This window comes from Heteronotia binoei, chromosome 8 (assembly GCF_032191835.1).
Source record: "Heteronotia binoei isolate CCM8104 ecotype False Entrance Well chromosome 8, APGP_CSIRO_Hbin_v1, whole genome shotgun sequence".
Taxonomy (NCBI): Eukaryota; Metazoa; Chordata; class Lepidosauria; order Squamata; family Gekkonidae; genus Heteronotia; species Heteronotia binoei.
Genome location: NC_083230.1, coordinates 28,257,368 through 28,282,392, shown reverse-complemented (window position 1 = coordinate 28,282,392; position 25,025 = coordinate 28,257,368).

Genomic DNA, 25,025 nt, shown 5'->3' with positions numbered 1-25,025 from the left:
TGTCTTGGAGAGTGGAGCGATTTCAAATGACAATGGCAGGCATGAGTGGATTAGATGTGATTCATTGGAAGGGACGGTGGCTCAGTGGTAAAGGATATGCTTGGTAAGCAGAAGGTCCCAGGTTCAATCCCCGGCATCTCCAACTCTAAAGGGTCCAGGCAAGTAGGCGTGAAAAACCTCAGCTGGAGACCCCGGAGAGCCATGAATGGGGCTGTGGCTCAGTGGTAGAGCATCTGCTTGGTAAGCAGAAGGTCCCAGGTTCAATCTCTGGCATCCCCAAAAAAGTGTCCAGGCAAATAGGTGTGAAACACCTCAGCTTGAGACCCTGGAGAGCCGCTGCCAGTCTGAGTAGACAATACTGACTTTGATGGACCAAGGGTCTGATTCAGTATAAGGCAGCTTCATATGTTCATGTTTGACACCCTGCACTAATGGTTGAAGAAAAAATCTAAAAACTTAAAAAAAAAAGATTGGGAGGGGGATTAAATCCTTCCCTCAAATAAAAGGGCATTCTCTGAACAAGTACACAGAATATATCATATCTCCTGCATCATTCATCACAGTCAGTTAGCTGCTCTGGGCCTGGTGGCAATGGCCATGGAAGCTTGAAGCAACTCTAGACCCAGCAACCTCTGCAGCAGATTCCAGGCTTGGCAGCACCTATAGCAGAGATTGGAAGCTGCTTCAAGCTCAGCAGTAGCTATAGAGCAGGGGTGGCCAACGGTAGCTCTCCAGATTTTTTTTTTTGCCTACAACTCCCATCAGCCCCAGTCAGCATGGCCAATGGCTGGGGCTGATGGGAGTTGTAGGCAGAAACATCTGGAGAACTACCGTTGGCCACCCCTACTATAGAGGCTTGGAGCCACTCTGGGCTTGGAAGTAGCTGTGGTGGAGAACAGCAACTGCCCTGGGACTGGCAACAGTAGCATTGGTGGCTTCGAGCCACTCTGGGGCTGGCAACAGCTGCAGAGGAGACCAGGAGCTACTACAGGCCCAGAAGAGGTGGCCAGAGGCTTGGGGCTGCTCTGGACCTGGTGGTAGTTTCAGTGGAGTTCAGGAGCTGTGTGAGATCTAAAATCTAAAAAAAACCCTGAAATGATAAAAGGAGTGCTTCTAGCTTTAAGAAAGAGATGCTCTCAGAGTAGGCTTCCCAATCCCCAGATCCCAGCAGGGTTCCACTGGTTTTGCAGGCTCCTTCCCACCCCCAGTCAGCTGGCTGGCAGGGGGAAGCCCCACCCCCTCAGCGCCTATGTGCCTTCAACCCTTGGAAGGCTTAAAAAGACACTTGGGAGAATTTGCTTTTAGAAATGTGTGTGTGCCTTTAAAACTCTGGAGCTAGTCTGAATGGAGGTGGGGTGAGCCTGCAGAACATGGCTGTTGGGAGGTAGGGGAGGTGAGGAGCTCCCTCCCTCCATTTGTTTTACAGTCTCTCTAACTCATTTGCACAGTAAAATAGAGAGAACCTCTGTGTTAATCTGAAGAACTTGGTTGAGTTTACAGCATTCAGCAACTCCCATAGTGAGTAAATTGCCCCAGTGGGACCACAAAGTGTGTGCATCCAAACTGTGTTTATTTTGGCTGCTCTGTATGTGTGTGTGCATGTGTTTGTGAGAGGGGGGGGGGGAGGAAGTGGAAGTGCAGCTAGCTGCTGGAAATAAGGACTATATTCAGGGAAACTGCACTGCTGCATTTTTATTTATTTATTTTAGAGAATAGGAAAGTCTCCCGGCCCCATCCCCAAAGTCCCCACCCTCTGAGTTAGACTTAGGGTTGCCAAGTCCAATTAAAGAAAAATCTGGGGACTTTAGGGGCGGAGCCAGGAGACTTTGGGATGGAGCCAGGAGACATTGGGGGTGGAGCCAGGAACAAGGGTGTGACAAGCATAATTGAACTCCAAGGGAGTTCTGGCCATCACATTTAAAGGGACAGCACACCTTTTTAAATGCATTCCTTCCATAGGAAATAATTAAGGATAGGGGCACCATCTTTTGGGGCTCATAGAATTGGACCCTCTGGTCCAATCGTTTTGAAACTTGGGGGGTATTTTGGGGAGAGGCACTAGATGCTATACTAAAAATTTGGTCCTTCTACCTTAAATAATAGCCCCCCCAGAGCCCCCAATACCCATGGATCAATTTCCTATTATTCCCTATGGGAATCATTCTCCATAGGGAATAATAGAGTGCCCAGTAGACATTCCCCCCCCCCGCTTTCTAAAGCGGGGGGGGAGAGGGCCTCCAAACCAGGGAATCCCCTGCCCCCTCCCTCTCTCACACACACATAAATACTTACCGTACTAGATCTTCCTGCAGAACTCTACTTGCTGTAAAAATGAAAGCAAAAGAAAGGGAGGGGCCGTTCTCCATGGAAACTATTACTGACCCTTTCCAATGAAGCCCTTCTTGTTTCCTGTTTCCTGCGCAGCCTTAAAGGAACAGCCTTAAATGGATCAGTTTGCAGGTTTCTCAACCTGCAGGAGCTCTACAACTGCATGATGCCTACATGCATGTTCTCCCCACCCCCCCCAGCTTCCGGATTTTTGGAGACCGGGAAAGGAGGCTGCAAATCCAGGGGTCTCCCGCCAGGGCGGGGGGGGGGGGATGGTTCGGAAGCCTAGTTAGACTTGGTAACCCTACCTCAGAGACTGTAGCCATAGCAGTCTGTCCAGTATTCCAGGCTGTCAGTAAAAGGCAAGAGGAGGGACAGGGCCCTTCTGGGGCTATCTTGACCTTTGAGGGAGAACTTACTGGGACTAGGCCTGGCCTCAACCGACAGAAGATGTTTATATCACCTGACTTCTGTGTCTCACCCAGGCCTGAGTGCTTGCCACTGTTCAACAACAGCCACCCTGCAAAAGCCAGTGTGTTGTAGTTGTTAGAGTTTCAGGTTGGGATCTTGAATCCCCATTCTGCCATGAAAACTCACTGGGTGACCTTGGACCTATTAAACATTCTCAGCCTAACTTACTTCACAGGTCTGTTGTGAGGATAAAACAGAAGAAAGAAGAATGATATAAGCTGCACTAGCCCCCATAATTGAGAAAGGCAGGTTATAAATAAAGTAAATAAATGGGGGGGGGGAGATAAAAGGTAAATTGGGGGGTGGAAGGAGAAAAATAAGCAAGGAAAGGGAGTTGCTAAGATGAGGGAAAGAGGCGATACAGGATAAAATAAGGCTCCCTTGCAAGTCCAGTGCTAATGGACCAAACTCAGCTAGTACCATACAACTATATCATAGTTTTCCTGAGGAGGGGATCCCAGGGGGAGGGAAAGATGGAAAGCTGAAGACAAGGAGGAAGACAAAGGTAGGTTGGCTACTGTGTGGAAACTAGAGAAGGAAGCAGGAAAATTGGGAGAGGTTATAGAGGCTTTCAGCAAAAGAGGAGGAAGCTATGCCCTTCACAAATTCTTATAAGTGCCCCACTTTTATAATATAATACCAGCAGCTGGAAGTATTTTTCTCTCCCTTATGTCTCTTTGTGGCTTGTACATGTATGATTTGACAGAAAAGATAGCTAAGCTTATGGAACATTCAGTCCAGCAGTTAGTATAATTTATGCTGTAGCCACTTTGGTGATTAATTAAAGGCCAGCATTTTCCTACAGTTTATGTCTATCACTTTTCCTTTGCTGATTGTTTTCCTCATTACTAATTGAATGAATTAATGCCCCTTTGCAATCCCTTGGACAATTTAATGGTTCCTCTTTCCTACTACAGCAATTTATAACCTCCCATGGTTAAGTGTCAAGGTTGCCTGGTTGTGGTTCCAGTGAGTGCGTTTAATCTTGTGCAGGTACAAAGCTGACCTTAGTTTTGCTCAGTCTTCTTAATTGTGATGAAGAGCCCCCTTCATCAAATACTTTCTCCACTTCCAGACATCTTGAGGAAAAGCAGTGAAATAGGTAATTAAAAGAGCTGGTGGCAGCTGACACCCTTCCTCTTAAAAGAAAATCCATGCTGGATGGATCAGGCAGGCCCATTTGCCAGGGGGTTGAATCACCTTCACTTAAAATTTTCAGTTAAAAGAAAAGAGAGGACTGTATTTCAGATTCCTGCTATATATAACAATCTTTAATAATTCTTATCACACCACCAGTAAGAGTTGCCAATCTTCAATTGAGGGCAAGGCATCTCCTGGTTTGGAGGCCCTTCCCCTGCTTCAGGGTCATCAGAAAGTTAGGAGGGGGGGAGGAAATGTCTGCTGGGCATTCCATTATACCCTGTGGAGACCGATTCCCATAGGGCATAATGGAGAATTGATCTGTGAGTACCTGGGCCTCTGGGGGGGGCACTGTTTTTTGAGACAGAGACATCAAATTTTCAGCATAGCATCTGGTGCATCTCCTCAAAAAAACCCTCCCCCAAGTTTCAAAAAGATTGGACCAGGGGTCCAATTCTATGATCCCCAAAAGAAGGTGCCCCTATTTTTCATTATCCCAAATGGAGGGAAGGCACTTAAAGACATGCAATCCCTTTAAAAGTGATGGCCAGAACTCCCTTTGGAATTCAATTGTGCTTGCCACACCCTTGCTCCTGGCTCCACCCTCAAAGTCTCCAGATATTTCTTGAGTTGGACCTGGCAAACCTAGCAATTCTGTTTTACCATCCACACTGCATTCTCTTGCCAGTTCAATTAGCTGGAGACTATCAATTATACAGAATGGGGAAGCCAGGCCATCTCTTGCTTTTGGAAGTTAGCATTGTATAAGTGAGGGCAGCCTAGACTTTTACCTTTAAAGGTGCCATTGAATTAGGAGTGGAAAAAGTTGTGATGTTTCTTGTTTGTATGCTCCAACGCTACTCCATCATCACCAGCCCTTTCATTAACAGGCATGAGTCAAAGCCAGAGAACTGAAACCTTTGGCTCTATAGCTAATTGGGGGCTTAGGACACAAAGAAATGTGGTTTTTGAAAAAAAAAAAATAGAAATCAAGGTTTATTTGGGAGTAGGTTGGATGACAGAATAGCCTGTATACAAAGGGAATGTTCGGGCAAAGGCTTCTGTGGAACTAAGGACTACTTAGAGATGTTATACAGAAAGGGAATGATAGAGGTGCTAGAAATCCAAGTAATTATCAATAATTATCATATGGTCATATGTGTAGTAGAGCCAGGAGATCCTAAGATAGTCTAGTAGCCAGAGGTTCTAGTTCTTTTAGCATTATGCACCATTAGGTGGTAAGCTAGACTTGTTTTTAAGGCAATAGACATTGCCACTGTCTGCATCTGTGTCACATCCCTGGTATCCCTTGGAGGTCACCCATCCAAATACTAGCCAGGGCCAGCCCTGTTTTGCTTCTGAGATCTGGTGAGATTGGTGTATCCTGGTCAGGGCACAGTGATCCAAGTGCAAACTATGCACATCTGTATGCCAGTGCACTAACTAAGCAATCTTTCAAGGTGCTCCTGTGAATATTTATTACTTACTATGACATTGTGTGTGTTCCTCTTCCATATAAAGGACTTGCAACAACCATTGTTTTGGCAGAAGAAACTTTATGATTTATTAATCAGCATGTCAATCATAACCATAGATAGGCCGCAAAAATAGTAAGGGAGCTAGAGTTGCCAGGTCTAAGTTGGAAAATACCTGGAGACTTTGGAGGTGGATCTGGGAGATGGTGGGATTTGGGGAGGGAGGAGCTTCAGCATGGTACAATGTCATAGAATTCATCCTTCAAAGCAGCCTTTTTTTCCAGGGGAGCTGTTCTCTGCCAGATGGAGATCAGTTGTAAAAGCAGGAGATTTCCAGGCCCCACCTGGAGCCTGGCAAGCCTACAGGGAACTACAGCCACCACCGTAATGCAACTAGGCAGCAGGACCTGGTCCTGCTGGAAACATTTCCTCAGAGGCCATGGCTGCTGCCTCTTTCCTCTCACTCCCTGTCTCCCTCCTCCTCTCAGCCTCACCCCGGGACAGACAAGGATTGTCTGGAGTTCAGTTCTGATCCCAGGAGATCTTCAGGCTCCACCTGGAGGTTGGCTCCCCTAAGCCTGGCTGCTTGCTACTGTTCAGCAACACAAAGGTGAGCTACACAGTAACAAGAGAAATCTATGCCCTCATTTTAACCCAGAGCTAACAGAGAGAGAGCCAGTTTGGTGTAGTGGTTAAGTGTGCGTACTCTTATCTGAGAGAACTGGGTTTGATTCCCCACTCCTCCACTTGCACCTGCTGGAATGGCCTTGGGTTAGCCATAGCTCTGGCAGAGGTTCTCCTTGAAAGGGCAGCTGCTGTGAGAGCCCTCTCAGCCCCATCCACCTCACAGGATGTCTGTTGTGAGGGAGGAAGATAAAGGATATTGTGAGCTGCTCTGAGACTCTGAGATTTAGAGTGGAGGGCAGGATAAAAATCCGTATACAGCCCTTGAGGTCACTTAGTGTGGCCCTCGCTGATTGCTGGACAGATACATAGATTGCCATGTGGCAGCTTCCTTGGGGCCTGGCTGGCCAGTGAGGATTGTGGGGCCCAGCTATGCCATGCAGCAGCATCCCCAGGGCCAGGCAGGGATCACAGGGTCCAGATGTACTGTGCGGCATCCTCCCTGGGACCTGGCTAGCTGGCAAGAATTGCTGCAGGGCCTGGAAAAGTTATTGTCACAGTTCAGTTTGCACTTGATTATCCCAGGTGGTGTGGCCTAATATGCTAATGAGTGTGTGACCTAATGTGCTAATATTAGGGGATGTGGTCTAATATGCTACTGAGTCCTGCTGGGCTTTTTCTACAAAAAAGCCCTGGACCTATGCATTTGCCTAGGGCAGCGGGCCGTGTACGTGTGTGTGTATGTGTGCCAGATTAGGCTCTCCCCACGTGACTTTAAATAGAAAAACAATTATTTTCATTAATTTTGCTGGCATGAATCATTTTTCCTCGGCAGAACACTGTTTTTTAAGTTGATAATTTTTTATGGCCCATGAATGATGTTATATATATCCATATGGCCCTTGGCAGAAAAAAGGTTCCCCACCCCTGGTCTACTGGGACCCCTGGATCCTAATTAATTAACATATAGAATTGTAGTGTACATTATTTTGTCTGTTATAATATGCTACTGTTCAGCAGCAGTAGCCTCCCATGACAGACAGTGTTGCATAGGAGATAGTGCTCAGAGCAGGGTCTGCCAGACCCAGGTTCTTGCTGTGGAAGCTGATTGGTTGATTTTGGACCATTCACAGACTTTCAGCCTAACCTACCTCACAGGGTTGTTGTGCAGATCAAAAGGGGGAGAGAAGAATGATGTAAGCTGCTCTCCCCCCACTTTGGAGAAAGACTGTCCTTTTCCTAGGTAGAGCCTGCAGGGAGAGGGGAGGAGATGGAAAGCTGAAGTCAGAGGAGCTGATCAAGGTAGATGCATGGTTGTCTGAGAAGGAATAGGGTTGTCAACTCCAGGTTGGAAAATTCCTGGAGATTTGAGGAATGAAGCATGGAGAGAGTGGGGTTCGAAGAGGGGTGGGACCACAGACAGGTACAATGCCATAGACTACACCTTCCAAACCAGCCATTTCCTCCTGGGGAACCATTGTTGCCAGTCTTCAGGTGAATGTTGGAGATCACTCAGAATTACAACTGCTCTCTAGATGGCAGAGATCAGTTCCCCTGGAGAAAATGGCTGCTTTGTGGGCTGGACTCTGTGTCATTATATCCTACTGAGAGTACTTCCATCCTGCACTGATCCACACTGTGGAGAAAGTCTGTACTTATCTTAGGTAGAGGCTGCAGGGAGGGGGGAGGAGATGGAAAGCTGAAGACAGATCACTTCCTCTATAGAAAACAGCCACCTTGAGGATGCATACTCTTTGGAATACCATAACACAACCAAGCCACACAACTCCCAGCCCCAATCACACCACAAACTCAGACTGATGCTGTAGCAGGAAAAGTCCTGTGTTGTCCAATTAATAGTAAATCATACTTACAAACGAGGTCTGAGGCAAGATCAGGAAAACAGCTTCTTTATTTAACGTGCACGGGCCCTAGGTACACGGGCTTCAGAGAAACTCTGAGCGATGACTGTAGTTACCTGCCGTCCTTTATAGGGTGTCTCCACCCACTCACTACCTTAAAACAGCTCAGCTTCCCAGGTCCCTGGGACACTGACAAAAACATGCATCGACCACAATTTATGTGATGTCCTAGTCCGCTGCTTCATCTTCCTGGGCTTGTTTACCTCATATGGGCCTTCTCTCCCTGCCAGCTGTCCCTTGTTTCCTTATTAAGAATATTACCAAACACATTCCTTATTGCTAAATTGCTTTTATCTTGCATATATGTTCTACCTGCAGAAAGAGGAAGCTCTTCTTAAGCTTGCTGCTGGGGCTCCAGCTGTCCTGTGGATTTTCTCAAAAGGTCACTAACCTTTCGTCACCTCTCTGGTTTCCTGACGCCTCAGCAAGTTGATTTCTCCTTTCCTTAAACTGCCACTAAAAACTATTTTCTAAAAGTACTGTTATTTCTCTTCATTCCAAGCACTGCTAAGCCATACATATTGATTAGATATTGATATAATTCTTGTTCTTATTGATCCACTGCTATATTCCCCTCTTTCAAACAGAGTTTGAATATTTATCATTACACCCACAAACCTTCATACATAACAAAATCAATCTATTAAAACCAAACATCAAACCCATACTTAGAAACACATCTGGAATACATTTGATAACCATTTGCCAGGCCCGCTCCAGACCCCAGGACTGCACCATTACATTACTACAGTCCCTAAGCCTGGAACAGGTCCAATCATGGATCTTGTAACTCGATCAACTGGCTGTTGCTTGAGGAATTTCTTCTCCCTAAGCGTAGAGCAATCAGCTCCTGTGTGACTGCAGCTAGGGGAGTCGTCTCCGATGCCTGTGGAATCCTGCCATTTCTGGTAGGCCAGGATCCAGAGGGCGTTGCCTGTGGAACCTCACTACTGCCGGTGAGTGAGGTCCAGAGGTCGGGCCTCAAACAATCAGATCCAGGAGCAAAGCTGCACCTGGAAGCCTATCTAGGAAAACCTCAATCAAACTGCATAGCCAAAACAATACAAAGTTCAAAACAAGCCTATAATTCAACATAACATATAATATTTCTTCCTGGGGACTGGATTTTCTTATTTCCAGGAGGCACAACCTCTCAACAATCACTCTGGACAACCGTGGCTGCCTGGGCAAACCAATGGGCAACATATAATTAATTAAAACCAAAGTATTCTCCATGGGCTGGGGCAAAAAGATTATAATTGCCCCTCTTGTGTGTTACTCCACACAAAAAGATGGTATGCCTGTGGAAAGAGAACCTCCAACACGGATCCAGACGCAATACACATAGCGTCTGAATATGTGCTGGAACACTTCCAACACAGATCTGCCTGTAACATATATAATTCCTTCTTACCAAATTAAATCTCTGGAGCCCATATAAAACTCCTTTTGGGTCCAGTTTCCTCATGAACAAAATCTTTACTTACTTGGCTAAACATTCAATTTGGCTAAACATTTCAGTATGAACAAGGCACTGGGCAACGTGTCAGGCTAAAACTAGCCTTCTGACACATTCCAACTACTTACCCCAAGGGATCATCCTGTTTTCTTCCCTTCTTCTGAGGCTTGAATAACTAAATTCATGGGCAACTAAATCTTCTGCACAGAGCTACAGAGCAAAATCTCTATTTTCTCCATTGGCTGAAGCTCCTCCCTTGGGGAGGAAGGGGGGGAGGGAGAGCTTGCTTTGTCAGGCTGTCTCAATCATACAGCAGAGCTACTGAGCCAAGCCTCTCTTCCTTCAATTGGCTGAGGCTCCTCCCTCTCCTGGTCCCCTGGGAAAGGAAGGAAAAAGCCAGAGCTTCCTCTGTCGAGTTTTCTGGATCTCATGGGAGAAATACAAAGAAAGCACCTTTAAGAGCAATGAGTACTAACGTTTTAAACATGTTTTAAGTTTTTAAAATATTTAATTGTACAATTTTAGAATAATATAAAGTCTGCATATTTAATAGGTATTTCACCTTCTTTCAAATCAGCATTATTAACATAATCAGAGAAAACAAACTATTTTTCAACAAAATTAAAATATGTTCTCCCCATCCCATTTATGTTTTATTACAATCTCAGATTTGATCATGTAGATATGATAACCCCATCCACTTCCCTCCATCAGAGGCAAACATGTCCCTTTATTTTTCTTTTCCTTTCTGGCTGAGCTGCCCTAGTGGTCTGTTTTCTTCTTTCCTGAAGAACATCGACTTTCCCACTCTCTGTCAGTATGATATTTTACTGTTGGCTCAGCCCAGTAACCTGATGGAAGGGTCTGGATCGGCCTTTAACTGAAACTCCTGAAAATGGCATTTGAGATATTTTAAAATTCAAAATTAACTAAATATTTCATTCAACATAGAGGAGAACAATCAGGTGAAATCAGGGGTTGATATTCCTGAAGTAACTCGATATAGATTACTCTGAGGTAAAATCAGTACATACAAAGACTTTAGTTATTATGTTTCAGGCTAATGAGTTTCTTAAGTTATTTACAGTTACTTAAATTGTTATGTTGAGAGGCTTTTGTTGCAGTGTTTCCCCAAATACTCCAGTACATTTTCTTTGAATACATTCTGACTCTTCTGGTTTCCAGATGACTGGTACCCTATTTCCAGTATTCAGACCCCTTTTCTTGAAACACAGATATTCTTGAGTTTTAAATTAACTCTTAAGGTCTCCAAAGGCAGTTTCTAACCATACCAGACCAGAGTTCCCTGCACCCTTCAGAGCTAATTCCCTATCTGACTGAGTAGGGAAATTCTCTCAGTTTCTTTCTTTGGCCCAAATGGGAGTCTTTGCCTACTTCCCAAACTTCCTTGCCAACTTTCCCCAGTTCCCCTATCTGTGTTAAACTGCTCTCTGTCAGGGCTGAATTTCAAACTGTCAGCTAGGGCTGAAACCAGACTCCATTTAAACAAGGCAGAAATCTGACTGAATTCTTCTCAGCATCCAATTCAGAAGTCTTTTTCTGCTTAGCTGTTGCTAACCAATCAGTTCTCTTGGAGCAGCCTGTCACTCAAGGCTTTCTGGCTCTGTGAAGAATTAACCCTTCACAGTGTTTACATAGCACTTCTAAGCATTTGAAAGTGCATCCTGTCACAGTGGACTACCACAACAGGGCACCACTGACTGATCTCTGGTGCCATTCAGGTACATTCATTTAGCACATTGTTAGCCGTCCACTATTCCCACACATGGTTCTCACCCCTCCCCATTTTTTTTCTCACTACAATCCTGTAAAGCAGATTACGCTGACCAAGAATGACTAGTCCAAGTGAGTTTCATTGCAACTAGGGATTTGACCTTGGATCACTCTGGCCTTATCCATCAGCCTAAATTCCTTGCCAAACTGGCTGTTTCCCAACTTCGTCAGGTCTATCTGGGTGGGTAATGTTCTTCAGTTATTTTGAACCACAACCATTTAATGCTTTAAAGGTTAAATGCAGCATTTTGAACTGAGCCCAGAAGCACATTAGAAGCCAGAAAAGTTGCCAGAATATAGGCCTTATATATTCATAGTGGCAGCTTCCTATTAACGTCCTAGTTACCAAAAATTCTATTAGACGTTAGGCAGACACTAAGTGAATTAAAAAACAAAAACCAAACAAACTTTATTTTATGAGAATCTTCCTGGGTTGGGGAGGAATTATTGTCTGCTATTTTGAATGAGTTCTGAGTGTTGTAATTAGGATTGTCTCCAATGCTCATGTGTATTGAATCCTACAGTCTACTAAGACTGAAAAGAATTCTTGCCAGTAAATGTCTTAACATTACTGCCATAAAGGCAGAGCAGATATCTTGAAATTGCCCACTTTATCAGACTATAAGGGTAACTGTGACAGTTCTGTTATACTCTCAAAACCACTGAGGAGACTAAAGGAAGTGATGAAGTAAAGATTTTTAATGGGACTTGAGTGAACTGAAATGTACATGATAGTGAGAGAGCTGGAAAGTAGACTATACTGATCAGCAAACTGAAAGCTTTAAATATACCAATGGAAGACTGTGTTAGCATCACTCTTCAGCTTCTGACAATTGGTTGGCTAGTCCTTCACTAGTCCTTTCTTTCATGATAAGGACATAGAGCCCAATGATTCATTTGTGCAAAGCTGTAATGTAAAATACAACTGTTCAGAATATTTACAGCCAGCCCAATGACTTGTATAATGGTTATACCTTTAAAGGACCACTTGAAGTTATGCCAGATCTGCCCTGAACTCTTATTAATCAGTGTAAAGCTGGAGGCTGTGTATTGAATCTTCCAGAGAAATTGAATTTGAGATAGCATGTGGCTGCATAAGGGAACAAAGAGGCTGGCAAAGGGTTGCCAAACTCCAGATGGGGCCTGAAATTCTCTGTTTTATGACTGATCTCCTGACCAAAGAGATCAATTCCAATGGAAAAAATGGCAGCTTTGGAGGGTGGATTCTATGGCATTACATCCTTGCTGAGCTCCTTCCCCAAACTCCTCCCTCCCCAGGCTCCACCCTAAACCTGCAGGAATTTTCCTACCTAGAGCTGGCAATCCTAGCTTCACAGGAAAAGGACATAGCTATAAACTCTTGGATGGTCTAGTAGTCCCTTATACAATTACTGCCTTCCTCATAACACAGAAGCTCTGGCACAGCTGTTTCTTTTTTTTCCTGGCTCAAGGTTGACTCAGCCTTCTATCCTTCTGAGGTCAGTAAAATGAGTACCCAGCTTGCTGGGAGTAAAGTGTAGATGACTGGGGAAGGCAATGGCAAACCACCCCATAAAAAGTCTGCCGTGAAAATGTTGTGATGTGACGTCACCCCAACGTTGGAAACAACTGGTGCTTGCACAGGGGACTACCTTTACCTTTAAAACATTTGTACCAGAATTTGGAGTAACATCAAAGTAAGAGATGAGAGTGGCAGCTATGCCAGAGTACTGGAGAAATACTAGCAAAGTTGGGAGAAGCTGATGCAACAGCAAGTTAGTAGTTGTAATATGCTTTGGTTACCAAAAGAAAAACAACCAATGGTCTGTGAGAGAACTCTACAGTGTCCAGCAACCTTGTGGTAGAAAGTGCTGTCAAGTCGCAACCAACATATAGTGACCTTTTGCGGTTTTCAAGGAAAGAGATGAACAGAGGTGGTTTGTGAATGCCTGTCTCTGCATAGGAATCCTGGGCTTCGTTGGTGGTCTCCCATCCAGATACTAACAAGTGATGACCCCACTTAGCTTCCAAGATCTTATGGGACTGGGCTAACCTAGGCTGTCCAGGTATATATGCCTTATATAGTTAGATCAAGTCAAAATATTAATATACCTGAGCTTGAAATTTATCATTCAGGAATATAATGCACATGAACAAACCTGTTGGTTTCATTACTAGACACATTTTTAGATCTTGTCATTAACACGATCTTCCAGATTCCCTGAATCCAGAGCCTGAGCAAAGGTGGCTTTGATTTTTTTCCCACATAGCGACTTTACAAATCTTTGCTGCTGTGAGTAATCGTAAAATCGTTTCTAAATATTATTCTACAACTAGTCCTTTCAATGAACCTAAAAATATTTTCTTAGAATCACAAGTCAAATGTATTAAAGATTCATCTGAGTGTTGCATGCTAGTAATCTTACCATTTGCTGCTGGTTTTGTCGATTTGTTTCTATTGTGTATTCATGTTATACAGCTTTATATGTCATGTACATATACATACAACATGTCTTCTTCGGCTTGACTTCGCGAACGAAGATTTAAGAAAGGTGCAGTAGTCCACGTCTGTTGCAGGCTTGCTGGTGGCTGACAAGACCAATGAGAGACAGGCAGGTCCGGCCACAGTGGCTGCAGGGAAAAGTCTGATTTGGGGTTGATGCTGTAGCAGTGCGATTCTTCCTCAATCTCCTTTTGTCCTCAAGATCAGCTATGGTCTTGTTATACAGCTTTATATGTCATGTACATATACATGCAACGTGTATTTATACTTCTAATGTGTAATGCTGGCTTACTGATGCAGAAAGAAGAAAGTCTGTGTAAAGAAAACAGAAAATGACACGATGGCAAGCCATGCTCAAGGAAGAAGCAAAACTGAAGTACTAGTGAAACTGAAGGAATATGAGGTATGAAATTGTACCTGCTCTTTTGTAATAGGACTTTTCTCTGAAAGGAGGGAATTCTTCAAGTGGGCATGGAATTCTTCAAGTGGCCTGTGTGACACCCCTGAAAAATGATGCAAGAAATTATTATCACTTATTAGCTCAGAATTCCTCCAGAATTTATTTTTAACAATCGTATTTTAATTCTTTCCAACTTTCTTTCCAACTTTCAAGAAGGTGAGAACAGTTTTCAGGAATTTTGATCAAGTTATCTAGTTTTGGGCCATTTGTCCGGGATAGGTATCAGGAGCAATACGCACTGCAGGTTCTGGTCCTACTTTGATGAGTGCCTTCAGAAGGTAAAATGGGAGGTGTTTTGTTTGACACTCTGGGAGTTGTGTTATTATGCTTGATAATATCCAGTTCCCCCCCCCCCATATTAATCAAAATGAGGCCATTTGGAATTCTGGGAAGAACTGTCATCAATACATGGATAATATAGAATACTTTCTTTCCATTCCATCTGAGCAGTGGGTGTTCTGGACTAATGTCTGGATGAATTATAGGTAGGGTGAGGACCAGTAAACTGAGCCTCAGTCAGAGAAAACTGAAATACAGTTGATGGTGGTTGTTCTGCTCATGGAACTGAGAAACAGCCTACTTTGTATAGGGTTGTACCATTCTTGAAGGAGAAGGCTTACAGCTTGAAGGTAGTTCTACATGAATGTACAAATTTCACCTGTAGTATGTAGGACCTTTAAGCAACTGTGGCTGACTCATCAGCTGTGACCCTGCCTCAAGAAGTGTAGGCTACTGCCTTGACCAGTCACTAAGTCAGGGGTGTCAAACATGCAGCCGGGGGGCCAAATCAGGGCCCCAGAGGGCTCCTATCAGATCCCTAAACAACTGGCTCTTGTCTGCTTCCTTCTCCCTCTCTCTTACTTCTTTTTGCATCTCAGCTTGCTTTACAAGGCTTGCTCAATTGCACAGGAACTACAGAGCAAAACCTCCATTTTCTTCATTGGTCGAGGATCCTCCCCCTCCTGCTGCCCTGGATAGGGAGGGAAAGAGCCAGAACTTCCTTTGTCGGGTTCCCTGGATCCCATGGGAGAAATACAATGAAAGCACGTTTAAGGCCAACAAGTGCTAATGTTTTAAGCATGTTTTATTTTAAGGTGTTTTTTTTTAATTAGTCATGTTTGTTTGTGTTCTTTGAAAAGTTCAAATCTCTGCTTGCTAATTTTAAATAGGTACACACATGGCCCATCCCAACAAGGTCTCATTTATGTCAGATTCAACCCTCATAAATGAGTTTGATACCCCTGCACTAAAGGGCTGAAGCAAGCTGAGCAACCCTAAACCCATTGTAATTATCACCACTGCCTGTGTCCAAGCCAAAAAGATCCTGTCGGATTCCCAACACCACAGCCCACTTTGCATCATAGCTGTTTTAATGTCCCGATCTGCTGTCAGAGGAAGCAGAAGCCACTTATCAGCGTATGAGTTCATTTCCCGTCCTGCCATGGCAATTAAGAAATGTGGGATTCCCAGCATTAAAGCAAGGGATCATTTTCCCTTGGCCCCATGAGTTCAAATGAGGCATGAGGCTCATAGGTCAATTGCTGTGAGACCAGCCAATAGCAAAGCATAGATTGCAAGTTTATATTCTCACTGTGTCTCCTCCCAAACAGGCTTTTGCTGCTAACTGCTGATGGACAGAGACAGGGGCTGAGTTACTGGTAAAGTGTTTGAGGGATGAGTTTTGGACAGAAGGACTGTCTGTGAAGACAAATGGGGAGAAGTAGAACAGGTACTCACTGGAGTCGACAAGATTCTCCTGTTCTTCAGGAAGCCCATTGATTTAGGTGCAGTGCAAAACAATGTGCGTGGGGGATTCCCTTTCCCAGAATGTCACATAAGGGCATTTTATATTTCTCCAGCTTGGGAAAGAATCACAGCTGAAAGGGCTCAAAAGTGCTGGTCTTTGCCCTGTGCCTCGCTTGCCTGGGGCTCTCCTGGGTCACCCCCCCTCCCCATCAAAAGTTCAGAAAGCCACCTGCTGCCCAAAACCACATACCGTAAGTGGAGAAAGGGTGGTGTGGGCTTCTCCAGAGGTTAATGAGGGCTGCTGGGGGCATGGCAAAGCCCCTGGTGGCTGGCTGGCTGACTGCCCGCTCTCCTAATCCAGGGATTGTTATGCAGCTGCACCTACTATTCAATGGACAAGGTAGGTGAGGAGGAGGAGGGAGAAACCTCAGAAAGGTTCAGGAGCTATGCTCCTGTGAGCTCCTGCTGAATCTGAGGCTTGCTCCTTTGTATGCTGCTTTTGGGGCTTTGGGATCATCAAGGACTTGGCATGGCAGCAATCATGCCAGTGTCCTGCACCCCACACACCAGCCTAGTCAAGTCTTCTCTGAAGCAGTGTTCTCGGGTCTATCAAGGCTTGGGAGCATCAATAGGTTCTGGCAGCCTGGGTCTGGAACAGGGGGCATGAAGTTGGAGAGTTGATGCACACAGACTTGCACATACTGATCCAGCAAAGCAGCCTTCCCAAGTCTCAGGCTAAACATGCTAAGAATTAATCAGGCTCAGCTGTCCTGCTGGCAGGTGTTGAGCCTGTGCAGCTGCACTGTGCTTTGACCAGAATCCTGCAAAGAGTTATTATTCTTTTCCCTTGACTCTGGGATGGGGTTGCATGCAGACAGTCAAGCATTTCTCCTTTTTCAGACCACCTTGGCTTGGGCTTGAGCAGAATCTGATCAGTTACCAGTACAGCTGAGACAGAAAAGAGCTGATTTTTTAAAAAAATATGGGTATGCTCAGCTGTACCAAATGTCTGGTGGGCTCCTCTTGAAGCTCAGTTTAAACTGAGCTGCAAGATGAGCCAGCCCAGGATCAGCAGGATGGCAGGAGCTGAGAACTCTGCACCAGCTCACCAGGCTCTGGCTCCTCTTGCAGCTCCCCCCACCCCAGTTGACCCTCTCTTGCCTCCTCACAGCATGCAGATCTTGGAGCTAGTTTCTCCTGCAGCATGGTTCAAACTGCTGGAAGAAGCTCTCCCAGTAAGGTCTGCATGCAGCAGGGAGAAACTTTCCTGCTGCATGCGGATCCTGTGGCCAGCTTCTCGTGCAGCGTGGTATAAACTATGCTGCAGGAGAAGCAAAGCCAGCCCCAGGGTTAGGATGGATTTTTCTGATCTGTATTTTTCTTCTTGGGTCTATTGTACCTCAAAAATGTACAGTGACTTGCAGTAGTCTAGTCTCAGTGTCACCGTGGCATGGATCTATGTGGCCAGATCAGACAAATCAAAGTTGGGAAAATGCCTTTTTTAGCAACTGTATATATATTTGCATTTATTATTATCAATAATAATATTAAGTTAATATATAAATAAATAATGGAGAGGAAGAAGAAGTTATTGGACTCTGAATCTCAGAGAGAGTGGCTTACAATCTCCTTTACCTTCCCCCCCCCCCACAACAGACACCCTGTGAGGTGGGTGGAGTTGAGAGAGCTCTCATGGAAGCTACCCTTTCAAGGACAACTCTGTGAGAGCTATGGCTAATCCAAGACCATTCCAGTTGCTGTAGTGGAGGAGTGGGAAATAAAACCTGGTTCTCCCAGATAAGAGTCTGCACCCTTAACCACTACCCCAAACTGGAGTGGAGGAACTGAAGTAGGAGATATCAGTAACACCAACCTACTTAAATCATAATTCTTTCAGGGTCAACTGTGGCCTGAATAATCTAAATTAATCTGAAGTTGTCAGGGGACAGCTGGGGTCTTTTTGAAAGAGCATCTGCTTTGCAGGCAGTAAGCATTTCCAGGGAGTCTCTTTGGCAGGCTTTTATTTATTTATTTACTTTCGATTTATATCCCACCCATTCCAAAATGGACTCAGGGCGGCTAACGGTCATAACAAAATCAGCATCTCAATTTCAAGTATAGAACGATAAAATATAAACAATTTACAATTTAAAACAAAATATTGGCGCTATACCAAATCTTAAAGCATAAGCAGCCCAGATTGTATTAGATCTTCTATTTATCTTTTGGTGATCCTTCTGGTGGAATTGCCAGCAGCATAGAAGCTTTCTGGAACAGTTGCCTTCTAGCTCACAGCAATAGTTGGGGCAAATAGTTGGGTTCTTTAACCCAAATTGTGCTTAAGTATCTTCCAGGGTCATTGTACCTAAGAAAGAAGGGAGGGAGAAGGGAAAGGGAGCAATTTATTAGATTTAGAGGTCAGAAAAATAAAAAAATGAAAGAGATATTATGGATAATTAGACATTTAACTCCAAAGTCAAGAGAGGTTTTAAATAACCAAGAGAGAAATTGGCATGAACGGAAGAAATACCAAAAATGGAGGATTCATTAGGAAAGTTTGGAATTTATCAAATTATATAATTGGATGGTGCTGCTGAATGGAATGCCAAAGCAAATAGTTAGATTAGCGGGGCAGGTCATATAGACGGTTAAAGGGGTATGGAAGTAGTAAGGTATTATGTAAGGTGTCGAGCGTCATTGATAAAATCATCTTTAATGAGTTTTCCTTGAGTGTAAGTGAAAAGGATAAATGGGTTTAATTTGTAATGCAGTAGTGAAGGTGAAGGTATTAAATGGTGAATAGAGATAATGGGATTTGAATGTATATATAACAGTGAAAACACTGCCTCCGATCTCTGTTTTAATAATAGTATTTTCTTTTGTATGGTAACGGGCTTCTACACAATAAATTAATTTAATAAACTATAAAATATATAATAAAAAAAGAAAGAAAGAAGGGAGGGAGGGAGGCTTGGCCATGCATCCACTGCCTAAGAGGCCACCCATTCAGTCATCATTGATTGGTCATACTATGGCTGTGGCCCATGGTGTGCCAATTATCGAAGTGTGTAACTGATATTGCTTTTTCTCAGTTAATGGCCAGGATAGTGGCTCTTGAATTGAGGTTCTATCTGCCATGATGTATGCATCTGAAGAAGAAGCACTGCTCCCTGCTGCACTGTTCAGCCACACACTGAAGATCTGGCAAAGGAACAGTGACACCTTCTGAGGCGAAGGAAGAAGTGCTCAGGCAGCTGGATTGCCTGAAGGGGAACAGACAGCATGTGAGTGTATGGACACTGAGACACACTCATACAACACAAACTCATGGTACAAAAGATCCAATGCAATGGGAACCAAATGGATGGCATGACCTGGGCCTTATTGTGCCCCTGGATGGCATGACCTATGGGCCTTATTGTGCCCTGGACCAGAATCCTTGGTATTTACACCAACCAGCCCTTGCTGAAAGGTCTAACAGAGCTTCTTTGCAGACACTTTTGCAGATCCTGTTGCTGAATATCCCCCTCCCGTGGGGATAACAGGTTTACTTTCAAGCCTGTTAGCTAAACTGAACACCTCTGAAACATTACCCTTATGGTGAGCATTCACTAGCCCTAGAGAACCACCCCCTAACCACCACTAAGGTGAAAATATGGCTGGAGGGAGTATGTGGATCTATTTTCATTGTCACTTAGGAAACTAGAGGTGAAAGAAAAGGGTAAGGAGGAGAATAGGGAGCAAGAAAAAATTAGAAAGAAATCCACTGAGAGTATATGGGATTGAACAATTGGCTTACTCCATATATTATAGAACAAAGTTTCAGTCCAGCAGCACCTTTAAGACCAGCAAAGTTTCATTCAAGGTATAACCTTTCATGTGCATGCACACTTCATCAGATACCATGAAACAAGACATCCTCAACCACTGCATATAGGTTGGGGGGCAGGGTTAGTTGCCAGGAATGGCTAATTAGAGTCAAGATGTTTTAATAACTGGGTGATTACAGCTGAGATTGGATTAAAGCTCTGTGAACAGCAGTAAATTAGCAAAAAAAAAATACAAGAGTTAACATATATGTACAGTGCATATATGTTAATATATATCAGGGGTGGCCAATGGTAGCTCTCCAGATGTTTTTTGCCTACAACTCCCATCAGCCCCAGCCAGCATGGCCGATGGCTGGGGCTGATGGGAATTGTAGGCAAAAAACATCAGGAGAGCTACCGTTGGCCACCCCTGATATATATATTAACTCTTGTTTGTTTGTTAAATATTTAATTTTTTTGTAAAAACAATTTTTTATTATTCTACAACATATTATATTTCATTTACTTCTCTCAAACAAAAGTCAAAATGTTGCATCACATTTTCCACCTCCCCTCCTCCCTTTCAAGACTTCCCCAGTGTTACTTACAATATAAAAGCAATAAAGGTAATTTAACATTTTTTTAAAAAAACTATTTAAAAAGAAAAAAGGAACTTACTCTTCTTTATGGTTATTACCTCATTCGATTAATGATCCAATATATTACTAAATTAAATCATATTATCTATCTTCTTATAATCTTTTAAGAAAGAACAAAATATTTTCTCATACTCTTATTTTAACTATCATTCTTTTCCCAGTAAATTAAAAATAGCTAATACAAAAAGTTATCCATTATCAAATATCACCAAGTGTCCTTTCACTCTCCAATGTTCTTCCACATAGTTCTGAAACTTTCGCCATTCATTATTAAATTTTGCCATTCATTATTAATTTTTTTCCATATCAGGTTCCTTTAGTGTTCTTGTTAATTTGTCCATTTCACTCCAGTGCAGTTTTCATAACCCAGTCCCATTTTTCTGGAATTTTATTTTGCTTCCACAACTGCGCATACAGTGTCCGTGCAGCTGAAAGCATGTTCCAAAGTAATGTTCTGTCTTGCTTTGGAACATTTTCTATTTGTAATCCCAACAAAAAGATTTCTGGTGCCTTCTTCACTTTGTATCCCAAAATCTTTGACATTTCTTGTTGGATCATTTGCCAATATTGTACAGCCCTTTCACAAGTCCACCACATATGGTAGAAGGACCCTTCATGTTTTTTACATTTCCAGCATCGATCAGACATCTGATTATTTGTTTTTGACAGTTTTTTTGGTGTCATATACCATCTATACAACATTTTGTAACAATTTTCTTTTATGTTATTACGTCGATATTTTCATAGTTCTTCCACAAATGTTCCCATTGTTCCATCTGAATTTCCTTGTTTATATTAATTGCCCACTTTATCATTTGAGATTTTACCACTTCTTCCTCTGTAGACCATTTCAGTAACAGTTTATATACTCTTGAGATCAATTTTACGTCCTCACCAAACAGCATTTTCTCCATTTCTGTTTGTTTTTGTCTTATTCCTTCATTCCTAATATTCTGCTTCAGCAGACTTTTAATTTGTAACCATTGAAACCAATTAAATTTATAATCCAATTCTTCCACTGATTTTAATTCTGCTTTGCCTCCTTGTATTTTTAACGATCGTTTATCTTCCTCAATATCTGAATATAACTTTATTACTTCCGTTGGCACAATCCACAGCGGTTTCCTCTCATCTCCACATTTTTGGTATTTCAACCAAGTTTTAAGCAAACTACTTCTTACATAATGATGTGAGAAAAAACCATCCATTTTACTTTTCCCATAACACAAATATGCATGCCAACCAAAAACCTTTCCATGGCCTTCTAATGTTAATAATTTTTTGTTTAATAACACTATCCAATCCTTAATCCATACCAAACAAACTGCATCATGATAAGGAGAAAGCTGGCTGAGAAAGTAGGGTTTTCACCTACATATTTTTAATATTTCAATTTGGACAACTGTAAAAAATGAGAACAAAAGATTTACATTTAACTAGCTCAAGCGATCGTTTCCTTCTGAAAATGCTCTGATGTTATTGTTTTCCACTTTCTGGTTTCCACTGGACCTATGAGTGAGACCCCCCCCCCTATTTTTCACTTATATATGAACATCGTGATCGCTAGGTTGGTTGCCAGGGTGCCTGGAATTTCAACTCACACACATCTGCTCTAAGATGTGGGTTTTACCTGCCATTTTCTGGCAGACTTATGTGGATACTAAAGGCCTCAGCTTTACAGCAACACTCTCTATCTCTAAATGGGTGCTAGCCAGGAGTGAAGCTCCCAGCCACTCCGTGAGTGTACAATATTGGCCGTTGCAGTGGAAGAAGTAATGCCGCCCTGAGCTGTCCCGTCAAGCGGTTTTCAGCCCTTCTCCATGAAAAGTCCTTGTCCAAGGCTAACATCATCAGCGACCATTTTCCTGCACAGCCAGACTTCATGACAGAGAAACGAGAGGCTCACGTATCCAACAGCTGCTTCAAACATCTGCATAAGGCAATCATGCTTATCTTAGGCGTGTATCCTGCTGGACTGCCCAAGCTTTTGTCAAACAGATCTCTAGACAAAGAATGGTGCCAGCCAGAGGAGTAAGAAGAGGAAGACCAGCCTTAACCCAGAGCCAGAGCTATTGTGTAGATCAGGTGTCACCTTAGGTATCAATTCAGCTCTCTATTGTTACTTTTAGATAAGTTTGTATAGCTTGTTTTAATCCCCTCCACCCATGACTCGCCCATGCCTTGCCCAAACTGTCACTTTGGAGCCTCCCCCATCCCATTGTTACCTGGAGATCCATTCAGGTGACCCGAGTCAGGTCTGCTCATTGGCTTGAGGTGGGCATCCAGCAGGTACCCAGAATAGACTCATCACTGCCCACTACAAGCCAACCACTTTTCTGGGAGGATCTCTTCCCTTCCAAGAGACTATAACAGGAGAGAAAATTTTATCTCTCTCTCTCTCTCTCTCTGCCTGAGCAACATGTAACCAGATTGTTCCTCCCCTCCCTACTCTAAGTAAGGAGCATCATGGCACATGGCAGTGCATGTCTATATCTTCTAGTTGTAACTGGACCCTAAGCCCATCAAAACGAGGTAGTATACCCTATGTTTTACCCTTGTGTTACCCCTCTATCCATTTCATATCTGTTTTCTTAGGCCTATATGTGTGTTGTATGATTTTATGCCCTTGTATGCTTGTCTTTATTTTAAAATAAACACCCGTGATTATTAGACAATATCTCCTCTTTTTGAGTGACTTCCAAAGGAGAAATTCTGCATACATAGATTCTGATCTCGCTAAAGCCTAATTGCCCATCCTCTAATTCCCCAAACCTAATTTTAGGGCATTTCAGGTAACAGACCTGACAAATATTCACAGGCCAAAATGTAGAGAATAACCTCTGACCAGCAAGCTTTTCAAGGCAGAAACTTTGAGAACAACCAAACCTAAATGGTCTGTCAGTTCTGCTGAGTTTGCCCTCCCCCCCATCATTTTTTTCCAAAGACGTTAATGCAAAACTACAGCATTTGTGTGATATCATTCATTCCTAAACACTTCACGGATGCTGTATATTCCAAAAGATACCAAACATACTAGCCTCCAGGTGGCAGTGTTTGGTATGTGAGTGTGCATAATGTATGTTTGAGTGTGTGCTGACTTAGCGCTACAACATACCTTTCTCTGCAGCTTATCCTATAGTTACCTGGGCTGAAAAGGTTATAATCCAATAAAGCTCTATGGCAGCTCTCCAGAGACAATGAATTTTTAATACGAGTATTGTTAAAATATACTTGCCCTGTCTAGACTGTAGAAATGTGAGAGCAAACACAGGTGGATCCTAAATATATTGTGGCGGCTGGACCGGCTTTTCAGATTGTGCAGAAGTTCTTGCACCACACAAATAGGCATTCAAACACAGAGAAGCAATGGACTTTGAAAATGATGGCAGACAATGGAAAATCTGTCTCTGTCAATGACAATGCTGGTAACACAAAGGATTTGTGTGAATGCCTCATGTTACTTCTGCCTACGACTATGGACACTTTTGTAATGTGATGACATTTGTTTTTGCTGTTTTATGAAAAAACAACTCATCTAGCAAATCAGTTTTTATTTTCAAAGTACTCCTCTGCAATTTTATTTTCCTGTACCTGAGTTAGATGTTGAAATTTCAAAATAAATCAGTTATTCAAAGGAGAATCTTCTCCCAGATCCTTTCCCTCATGCTATTCATTTCTGGTATGCCCATTTCTTTTGGGATCAGCGTGTGATCTAAACTTCCTCACTAAACAAATCCAGAAATATAGCATGTTTCAAAAACTACTGGCCTATTTCAGTCAGCTATATTTTTTTTCTTTCCAAACAACTGATAATGAGAGTCCAGTTCATTGTCATGATCTGGAGACACTGGAATATGATTTTTTTTAAGTATAGTTCTGTTCAGTCTCATAATTGGTGACAGCTAACACAGGTATGTACCTTTGGTAGCCAGCCTTCCAGGTGAAGCCTGCAGTTTTTCCAGAATTTTAACTGATCTCCAGACTACAGAGATCAATTCCCCTGGAGGAAATAGAATCTCTGGAAGGTAAACTTTATGTTATCAAATCCTTGCAGACTTCTTTCCACAACCAGACTTTGACGTCCACAAACTCTACCCCAAATAATCTGATGCTGATGACACCCAGCTGTATTTTTTTACTGGATGGAACCCCAAATTCCACCCCACACAATCTGAGCCTGGAGGCTATGGTTGGGTTGCTGACACAGAGTAGGTTGAAACTGAATCCAGCTAAGATGGAGGTTTTGTGGTGGTGGTGGGGGGGAGACTTTGAGACTGGGGCATAGATTACCTGCTCTTGACAGGGTGCCACTGACTCCAGTGCAATCCATTAAGCACTTGGGGGTGATTTTGGATACCTCCCTTAACATGTGTTTTGTCATCTATGCCAGGCTCAGTAATTGGCCCCTTTCCTGTCATGCCCTGACCTCGCCACAGTAATCCATGCGATGGTCACCTCTAGACTAGACTACTATAGCTCATTTTACACTAGCATTCCCTTGAGATTGACCCAGAAACTCCATCTGGTCCAGAATGTAGTTCCTTAGGGGAATATTCCTTAGGGGAATGTCATGGACAGCAGACATATATCCTGTGCTGCGCCAGCTACACTGGCTCCCAGTGGAACGCTGAGTCACGTTCAAGGTTTTGGAATTGA